General features: G+C 43.1%; 1 protein-coding gene across 1 annotated transcript in view; it reads right to left on the bottom strand.

Annotated features, from left to right (window-relative positions):
• The window catches only part of ITGAX (integrin subunit alpha X), an 89,042-nt gene that overhangs the window by 48,477 nt on the left and 32,031 nt on the right, over nucleotides 1-8,534 (bottom strand). The gene's annotated exons all lie outside the window — the stretch shown is intronic.

Raw genomic sequence — 8,534 nt, 5'->3', positions numbered from 1 at the left:
TTTTTTTTTTTTAATCCATTATGACATCTTATACCTTCTGATTGGAGCATTTAATTCATTTCCATTCAGAGTAATTATTGATAGATATTAATTTAGTGCCATTTAATTGCTTGTTTTGTTGTTTCTGGAGATTTTCTCTGCTTCTTTCTAGTATTTTTTCCCACTCAAATACTCCCCTTTAATATTTCTTGAAGGACTGGGTAACTGGTCACAAACTTCTTTGGTTTTTGTTTGTCTAGGAAACTCTTTATCCTTCCTTCTGTTCATTTTTGTTGTTGGGGGGCACAAGTGAGCAAGGGGTAGAGAGAGAGAATCCCAGGAGGGGCAGAGAGAGAGAGAGAGAGAAAGGAGGGAGAGAGGGGGTGGGGCTCACCTGAAGCAGGGCTCATGCTCACCCAAAGCGGGGCAGGAGGTCACTAAATATGGGACTCAAACTCACTAACCATGAAATTATGACCTGAGCCAAAGTCAGATGTGTAATGACTGAGTCACCCAGGCACCCTATCTCTCCTTCTATTCTGAATTATCACCTTGGTGGATAGAATATTATTAGTTTTTAAAAATATTTTATTTCTTTTTGAGAGAGAGAGAGCGAGTAAGAGTGTGAACAGAGGAGGGTCAGAGAGAGAGGGAGATAGATACAAAATCCAAAGAGGCTTCAGGCTCTGAGCTAGCTGTCAGCACAGAGCCCGACATGGGGCTCGAACCCACAAATGTGAGATCATGACCTGAGCTGAAGTCTGACCCTCAACGGACTCAGCCACCCAGGCGCCCTGGTTGTAAATTTTTTTCAGCATGTTGAATATATCCTATCACTCCCTTCTGGCCTGCAACATTTTTGTGGAGAGATCTGCTGTTAACATTATCTATCTTCCCTTATAAATTAGGGGCTTCTTTTTTCTTGCTGCTTTTAGGATTTTTTCTTTATCTCTGTATTTTGCAATTTTAACTACAATAAGTCTTGGTGTTAACCTGCTTTTTTTTATTTTGATGGGAGTTCTCTGTGCTCCCTGGATTTGGAAGTCTGTTTCCTTCCCAGATAAGGGAAGTTTTCATCTATAATTTCCTCAAATAAACCTTTTGCCCCCTTTGCTCTCTTCTTTTCCTGGGACACCTCTGATACAAATGCTATTACATTTCATGGTGTCACTGAGTTCCCTGTCTGATTTGGTGATCCAAGATTTTTCTTTCCCTCCTTTGATCAACTTCATTTTTCCCCATAATTCTATCTTTTAAATCACTTATTTATTTATCTGCTTCTTCCATCCTTGTGGTCATTGTATCCAGTCAGTTTTGAATCTTGATTATTGCATTTTTCATTTTGGTCTAATTGGTTTTAAGCTCTTATCTCTGCAGTAAGGGACTCCCTGGTGTCTTCTATGCTTTTCTGAAGCCCAGATAGTGTCCTTGTTATTTTGCTTTAAATTTTGGGTCAGGCATATTATTTATATCTGGTTCAATTAGCTCCCTGGCTGGGACCTTTTCTTGTTCTTTCCTTTGAGATGAGATCCTCTTTCTTGGCATTCTGTCTAGGTCTCTGTCCTCTTCTCTGTGTTAGGAAAACCTGTTATGTTTCCTGCTTCTGAGAATCATGGCTTTATGAAGAAAAGGTCACATAAGATCAAGAGCCAGGTACATCAGTAATTGTCTCTGGTGTATGCTATGAGCACTCTGCTGCTGTGTTATGGGTGCTCTATCCTTCGAGTCAGTTCTCTGCAGTTTCTCTTTGCCAGCAATAGGAAGTATTTGGGCCTTGTCAAGAGTGTGGTGAGTTTTAACTAGGTCTGTTTATTAAAAGAGACTTGATTTCCGACTTTGGCTCAGGTCATGATCTCATGGTTCATGGGTTTGAGCCCCATGTCGGGCTCTGTGTTGACAGCTAGCTCAGAGCCTGGAGCCTGTCTTCAGATTCTGTGTCACCCTCTTTCTCTGACCCTTCCCTGTTCATGCTGTCTCTCTCTTAAAATTAAATAAAAACATTTTAAAAACTTAAAAGAGATTTGATGTGTTATTTCCACTAGAGCTTAAGCTTTGCAGAACTTTATGGTGAGTAAGATGGTACATGTGGAGATTTGTGCTGGTCTTCTGGGGAATGGGCCCACTGTGCTGGTTTTCAGGTTCACTTGCCCATGAAAAGCATTAGTGTGGGGGTGGGGTGGGTCTTAGTGTAAACAATTTAGGCATCCAGTGTTGGCACTGTCCTGTTTACTAAAGTAAATTATGCTGAAGGGAGGTGGTGGGAGAAAGGGGGAAGGAATGGTGCCAGTCTAGCTCCTTTGTCCTCAGAGAGGGGATTTTGTGCTTGGTGCTGTCAGGAAAGCCCTTTCAGAAGACTGAATAAATTTCCCTCATGTGTCTTAAGTGTTTTTCACTTCACTCCTTACACACTGTGTCCAATTTGCTTCCCTGCCTAAAGAAATACAGTGCACTTTGGGCTTTATCCCAGTCAGCCTGGATGAGTGCTAAAACTACAAACTTTAGGAACCTGATGTGGTGAGAACTTGCACTGGTCTTCTGAGGAATGGTCTCACCACACTGGGATTGATACAGATTTCACCCAGAAAAGCAGTCACACCAGAGCTCAGGAACATAGAATTTGAAACAAAGGACACTAAGAGGCCAGTGTCCAAGTTAGCTTCCCTTGGCATGATGTCTCCATGCTTATGCTAAGCGGTGGATATGTCATTCACTGGCTCCTTCATCCCTGGAAAGGCAATGCAACCTCTCTCAGATGTGCTCCAAGAAGGGGAACAGTCTCTCGCACTGCATCTCAGGAGATCCTCTGATCCTGCTGTCTGCCCCGGTTACTTGCCTGCCTTCTCTACAGGAGCACTGCAACAATCTCAGTGCTCTTATCAGCCATACCATGGGCCTCTAAAACTCCAGTGTTTGAGTTTCACTGGTTGAAAAAATTCACAAAAATTAGCCTCTCTCATTTTCACAGTCAATGACTTTGGGGAAGTGTTTTCCTGTGCAATCTCCTGTGCTCTTCTCTCTCTCTCTCTCTCTCTCTCTCTCTCTCTCTCTCTCTCTTCTTTCCCCTATCTCTATCTCTATCTCTGTCTCTCTCCTCTCCTCGATCTCTCTGTGACCTGGGCTCCCTCCCCTCCATCATACCTGAGATCTGTTTATCCCCCAAACCATGTCTCTGTACCTCCTAGCTTCCACAGTGTGGCCTCCTCTCTCCCTCTACTCGTGCAGTCTGTTCTGTCAGTCTTCATATCTACTTCTTGAGTAGTCATACTTATTTAATATTTTTCTAGCTGTGCTCAAGGGATAAGAAAAGCGTAGAGTCTTCCTACTACTCTGCCATCTTAACTCCTCAACCCTCTAGTATATTTTTAATTTCAGTATTGAGTTCTTCTTCATCTCGGATTGGCTCTTTTTTATATTTTCTAACTCTATTGACATTCTCACTGAGATACTCCACTCTTTTCTCAAGTTCAGTAAGTATCTTTATGACCATTACTTTGAATTTTTTACCAGGCATATTACTTGTCTCCATTTCATTTAGCTCTTTTGCTGTGCTCTTATTTTGTTCTTTCATTTGGGACATATTCCTCTGTCTCCTTATTTTATCTAACTCTCTGTGCTTGTTTCTATATATGAAAAAAGTCAATTATGTCTCTAGGTCTTAAGTGTAGTGACCTTATGGGGCACCTGGATGGCTCAGTGGGTTAAGCATCCAACTCTTGCCTTCAGTTCAGGTCATGATCTCACAGTTTCATGACTTTGAGCCCCACATCAAGCTCTGCACTGACAGCACAAAGCTTGCTTGAGATTCTCTCTGTCTCTCTCTCACCCTCTGCCCCTCCCCCATTTACCCTGTTTCTGTCTCTCTCAAAATAAGCTTAATAAATAAACAAAGTAGTGGCCTTATGAAGAAGAAGAGATCCTGTAGTGCTCTGTCACACACTGTCTCCTGTTCATAAGATCCAGGAACTTCAGGGTTGTCTCCTATATGGGTTGTGTATTCCTGGTGCTGTGACTGAGCCTCATTTGCCTCAGTCCACTTGGCTGCAATGGCCCACTCTGCCTATTGTGGACTGACTTTGGATCCAATGCTGTTAAGTGATTAGTCTGGGGCTTCCATAGCCTTGTAGTTGTGAGGTATCAGCAGTCAGACCAGATGTTGCCCCCAGTCCATATGTTGGGGCTGCAGTAGCACTGACATTCAGGGGCTCTCCCTGCCTTGTCACCTGAGAGGTTTTTGTTTGTGGACAAGGCCAACAGTCAGAATGGGTGCCTGACCCCAATCCATCTCCCGGGGATGCAGTGACCCTGAACAGCAGGGCTCTTTCCCTGTCCTGTCTGATGAGGGGTTTTTGTTGGTGGACAGGCTGACAATTAGATCATATGCCTGCCTCCAGTGCATCTGCTGAAACTACAGAAGAACTGATCATCAGGGCACTCTCTGTACGGTCATTTCTAGGGTTCAGCTGCTAGGACTGCATTTGAAATTGTTGTCGTTCCCTCTTCCCAAGGCAGTCACTTTGGAGTGGCATCAGTTCCTGCAAGGACTGCTTGCACAATGAGACATAGCAGGAGCCACTTTGGAGGGCCTCCAGCCAACTAGGGTGGGCTGAATGGAATGGATCTCAAAGACAACTTGGGGGCAAGGAACATGGTGTTAGCAAGGTAAATGGAGAGTGTCTGGAGTCATTCCCAAGAGTGTCTGGCTATTTAGGCTGTGGAGGACAACAGGTAAATGGTATCCAGCAGCTTCTTTGTTCCTGGGGAAGTCGTCTAAAGATCCCTGCCCCTCCAGCACACATTCTGAGATTAGCAAACAAATCTCCTTCATGTATCCTCAGGAACTTTCCAAACTGTGCTTCTATGCTGTATCTTAGTGGGGTTCTTTGATATGTTTGTTATCTCCTTAAAGACTGGGACTCAGGTTCTTATTGCCTTCTGACTCTCCAGAGCCCACTGATTTTTTAAAGTACTCAGAGTTAAGCCCCACTGGTTGAAAAGAAAAAAAAAACCCTACAACGTTGAGCCCTACTTTGTTATAGGGACATGTCTTCCCGGTGCAAGTCCCCTGTACCTGGGATGCCTGGTATGGTATCTGCTTCTCTATATTCTCTGTGCTTGTAGTGTCCCTTCCATTTGTGGTCAGTCTCATGGGGAGTTTGTTTCCTGATGGTATCTCCTCCCTCCTGTGCTTTTTGATGTGGTCCCCTCTCTATGATTAACTGTAGAAAATCTGTTCTTCTAGTCTTTAGGTCATTTTTCTGGGTTGGTTACCCTGATGTGGCTACTGTGTAGGTGTGTCTGTGGGTTGAGGTAAGCTGAGGATCCCCCTCTGCCACCATCTCCCCAAAAAGTCATCAACAGTTATCATTCTTTAAGTAACAATGACTGTTCTTTAAGGGAACAGAAAACTTACTGTTTCCTAATTGGTATTTCCCCTCAGCATTGGTTTGATTATTCTAATCTTGAGGCAGAATTCACTAATGGAGGTTTGCAGAGTTTGACTTCGTAAGATATTAATGTCCAGTCTGCTTTCTGGTACTAACAAGAGTTTAAACCCCATGTTTTCATGGAGGAAAATGTCCAACTTGTGTTGTGAAGGAGACCTTTCTGATCATAATGATTTGTCCTCTGTATCTGTCAATGGTGCTGAGGTGGGGCAGAAAACTCCTGAAGGTTACCATGTAACAAAATACATTTAGCTCTAGTACCAACTAGAACCATCATTTTTTGTTTATTTCTGGGGAACTATTGTAAACTCAACATGAGGTCTCCAGTTGCCTCCAATGGCTCTGACCTAGAGACAGTCTTGGCCTGATTCCTATACCTGGGGAATAGGAGGCACCAACCCTGAATAGGAGAATATTCCTGAGGACTCTACCAGAGCAGGCAGGACTTCAAGGATGGTAGGGGCAGGTGGAACAGGTATTAACTGGTGTTCAGGTTTTAAGGCACAGTTATGAGGTTTCCCGAGGTTTCCACTCTCTCTTTTCAGGTATAGTCTTAGCAGCAGTGAGATGAAAACACATTTGCTTCTGGATTATTTTTATCAGACTCTTTATGGTTATATTGGGATTGTCTTTTGGCTTTTTGAGTTCCTCTCTGTCCTGGGTCTTTCCCATAGCCTGTTTCCAGGCTTTGTCAGTTTCCCCTAGATCAGCAATAGATTGTCCAACATCATCAAAATGTCTCATCTTATGACTGGGCTCAGCATGGATATCAGCGTCCCATAGCAGGTGCTGAGGGTAGACTGAGTTATCTTGGTTTTCGTTCCTGCAGTAAATGTCACCTCATCAGGGCTTTCACAAACTGGTTCATTCCCAACTCCATAAGAATTTGTTACAACTCCTCGTAGATCTATAGTTTACCAGGGTCCCACGTGCCTAGGGAGATTCTCTCTCATTGGGCCAAGCCTCCCTGCAGGCTAGAATAATCCAATCTCTAAGGGAACGAGTAACTTTAAACACCTGAGCACCATGCCAGCATGGCTGGAAGGCTGGGTGTATGTTGTTTTTGCTCATTTTCTCTGTCTCCTGCCTGGTTAGAGAAATGCCATCACCCACCATATCCCATAGCTGCACTAACCATGCCAGGATACTCTCCCTGGGCTTTCCCTGAACTTGGCAGTTATATTAATAAGCTCAGGGAGAGTATATTCTCTCATCATGAACGTTTCCTGAACTGGGGGCTGCCCCACTGACTGGGACTCCTGTTGCTCTGCTTTTACTTTCCTGTGTATTAAGGGTCAAACAGCACCAAGTGTTTCATTCATTTCACTGCCAACCACCATCACATCCTCCTCCTCACTTTCCTCATTTCCCCAGGTATTCCATCTCTTAATGTCCCATTCAGGCTTTGTCATAAGCCTTTGGATGTTACTGCATAGCAGCTTGTCATCTCCTAGTTTGCAAAGAATGCTAGGATGTCCAACTAATTATTCTGCACTTGTACCCTGTCTTCCAGCCCTCAAAGTCAGAAGAGTAATGGAAACCTATCCATCTTTCTCTAACCTCAGCTCTTCTTCCAACTTTATAACATAAATTTCAGCTTCTAGTTGGGGATTAATGGCCAGTTCACAGTAAAAGCCAGCCCACTACACAGCCATGTGTTTCCGTTTGAGTAACTGTGCACTCTGCACAGTTACTCAAACAACAGCATCATACCAGTCACCATTTAGGGGACATCCCTGTACTCCTGCAGTGGTCCACAAGGATGTGACCTATGGCTCATCCCTCCCCACAAAAAGGTCATGAAACAACCCCCAAGACCCATTTTTAGGTCTCCTGGCTGGCTAACAAGTTGTTGGTTTGCAACCTCAGGTATTCCCAGGATGAAATTTGGAACACGCTCCCACACTGGAGGCAGACAGGAAGAGCCAGGCAACTCCAGATTGGTAGATAGTAGGGTCACTTATTAGTGAGGGAAATAAGAGGCTTGACTTGGGCAGCTTCAAGAAAAGTAGGTCTTTACACTGACCCACCAGAATCTTAGGTTTATATAGAGACCTTAACTAAGTTCAGGCACATGCACCATCCAGATAGACTCAATAATGCATTGCTCTTTTAGGGCTGTGTCATTCAAAATGGCTCCCACTGTGAGAATAGTGGGCAGAGTATACATTCCCAACACAGAGCAGGGTGTGAGAAGCCTCTATACACCCAGGGCCAACCAATGGTCATGTCCTCTTGATGACCTCCTCCAAAAACTCCTCCTCTTGCTTTTGGGCATTATTATCCAACGATAAAAATGCCTGGAGCTATGGCAGCCATCTTGCAATGATGTCTAAGACAAAAAGCATCACAAGATGGATGCATCTTAGTGTCATTATGACTATATCTGGACCTCATGTGGGAAGGCTTTTGATTGTCCCCTGTTACTTACAGCCAAGAGCAACCTTCCAGCATAGACATTAACTTCACTGCTGCTGCATCTTGGAAATTATGTGACTTAGTACATACCTTTGCTCTAAGAGCAACTTTGATTTATGCCACTGTAGTTTTGCTGTCTTCTCTGTATTTAATGATAAAATTATTGCCTTGGGATGGGGAAACAATATGTTGTAGTCAGTCTAAGAAGTATTTGTTGCCTTATCTGAGAGGTCATTATGTCATGTGTGAAAATGACACAAAAGCTTTGATAGCTTTATGCCATTTGACAGTTTCATAATGGACAACATCCTAGGAGAAAAAAGATATGTGATCCAATAAAATCCAGTTTCAGTGGTATAATATATTCTAGATATATTTAAATTTTGACTCAGAACCACTTATCCCACCATTCACACATCCCTATACTAAAGGTGCACTAGAACCTCATTCAATATTGATTTTGATGATATTATTCTAAGTTGCAGCAATTTACTTTTTTTTTTAATCACAACTTTTATGCTTCAAAGAAAAATTTTTGAGTCATTGATCCATTTTTGTGATTTGGGGATATAACACAACACAATGGCAACCCTGAAAAAAATTCAAATAAAATAAATGTAAGCAATAATATGCAGAGACAAATAACACGCCTTCATTTTAGACAAGAGACCACTGGAGTCCTTGGAGTCTATG

The sequence above is a fragment of the Suricata suricatta genome, chromosome 8 (genome assembly GCF_006229205.1).
Source record: "Suricata suricatta isolate VVHF042 chromosome 8, meerkat_22Aug2017_6uvM2_HiC, whole genome shotgun sequence".
NCBI lineage: Eukaryota > Metazoa > Chordata > Mammalia > Carnivora > Herpestidae > Suricata > Suricata suricatta.
Note: the sequence above shows the minus strand (reverse complement) of the source record. Positions and strands in the feature narration are given on the sequence as shown.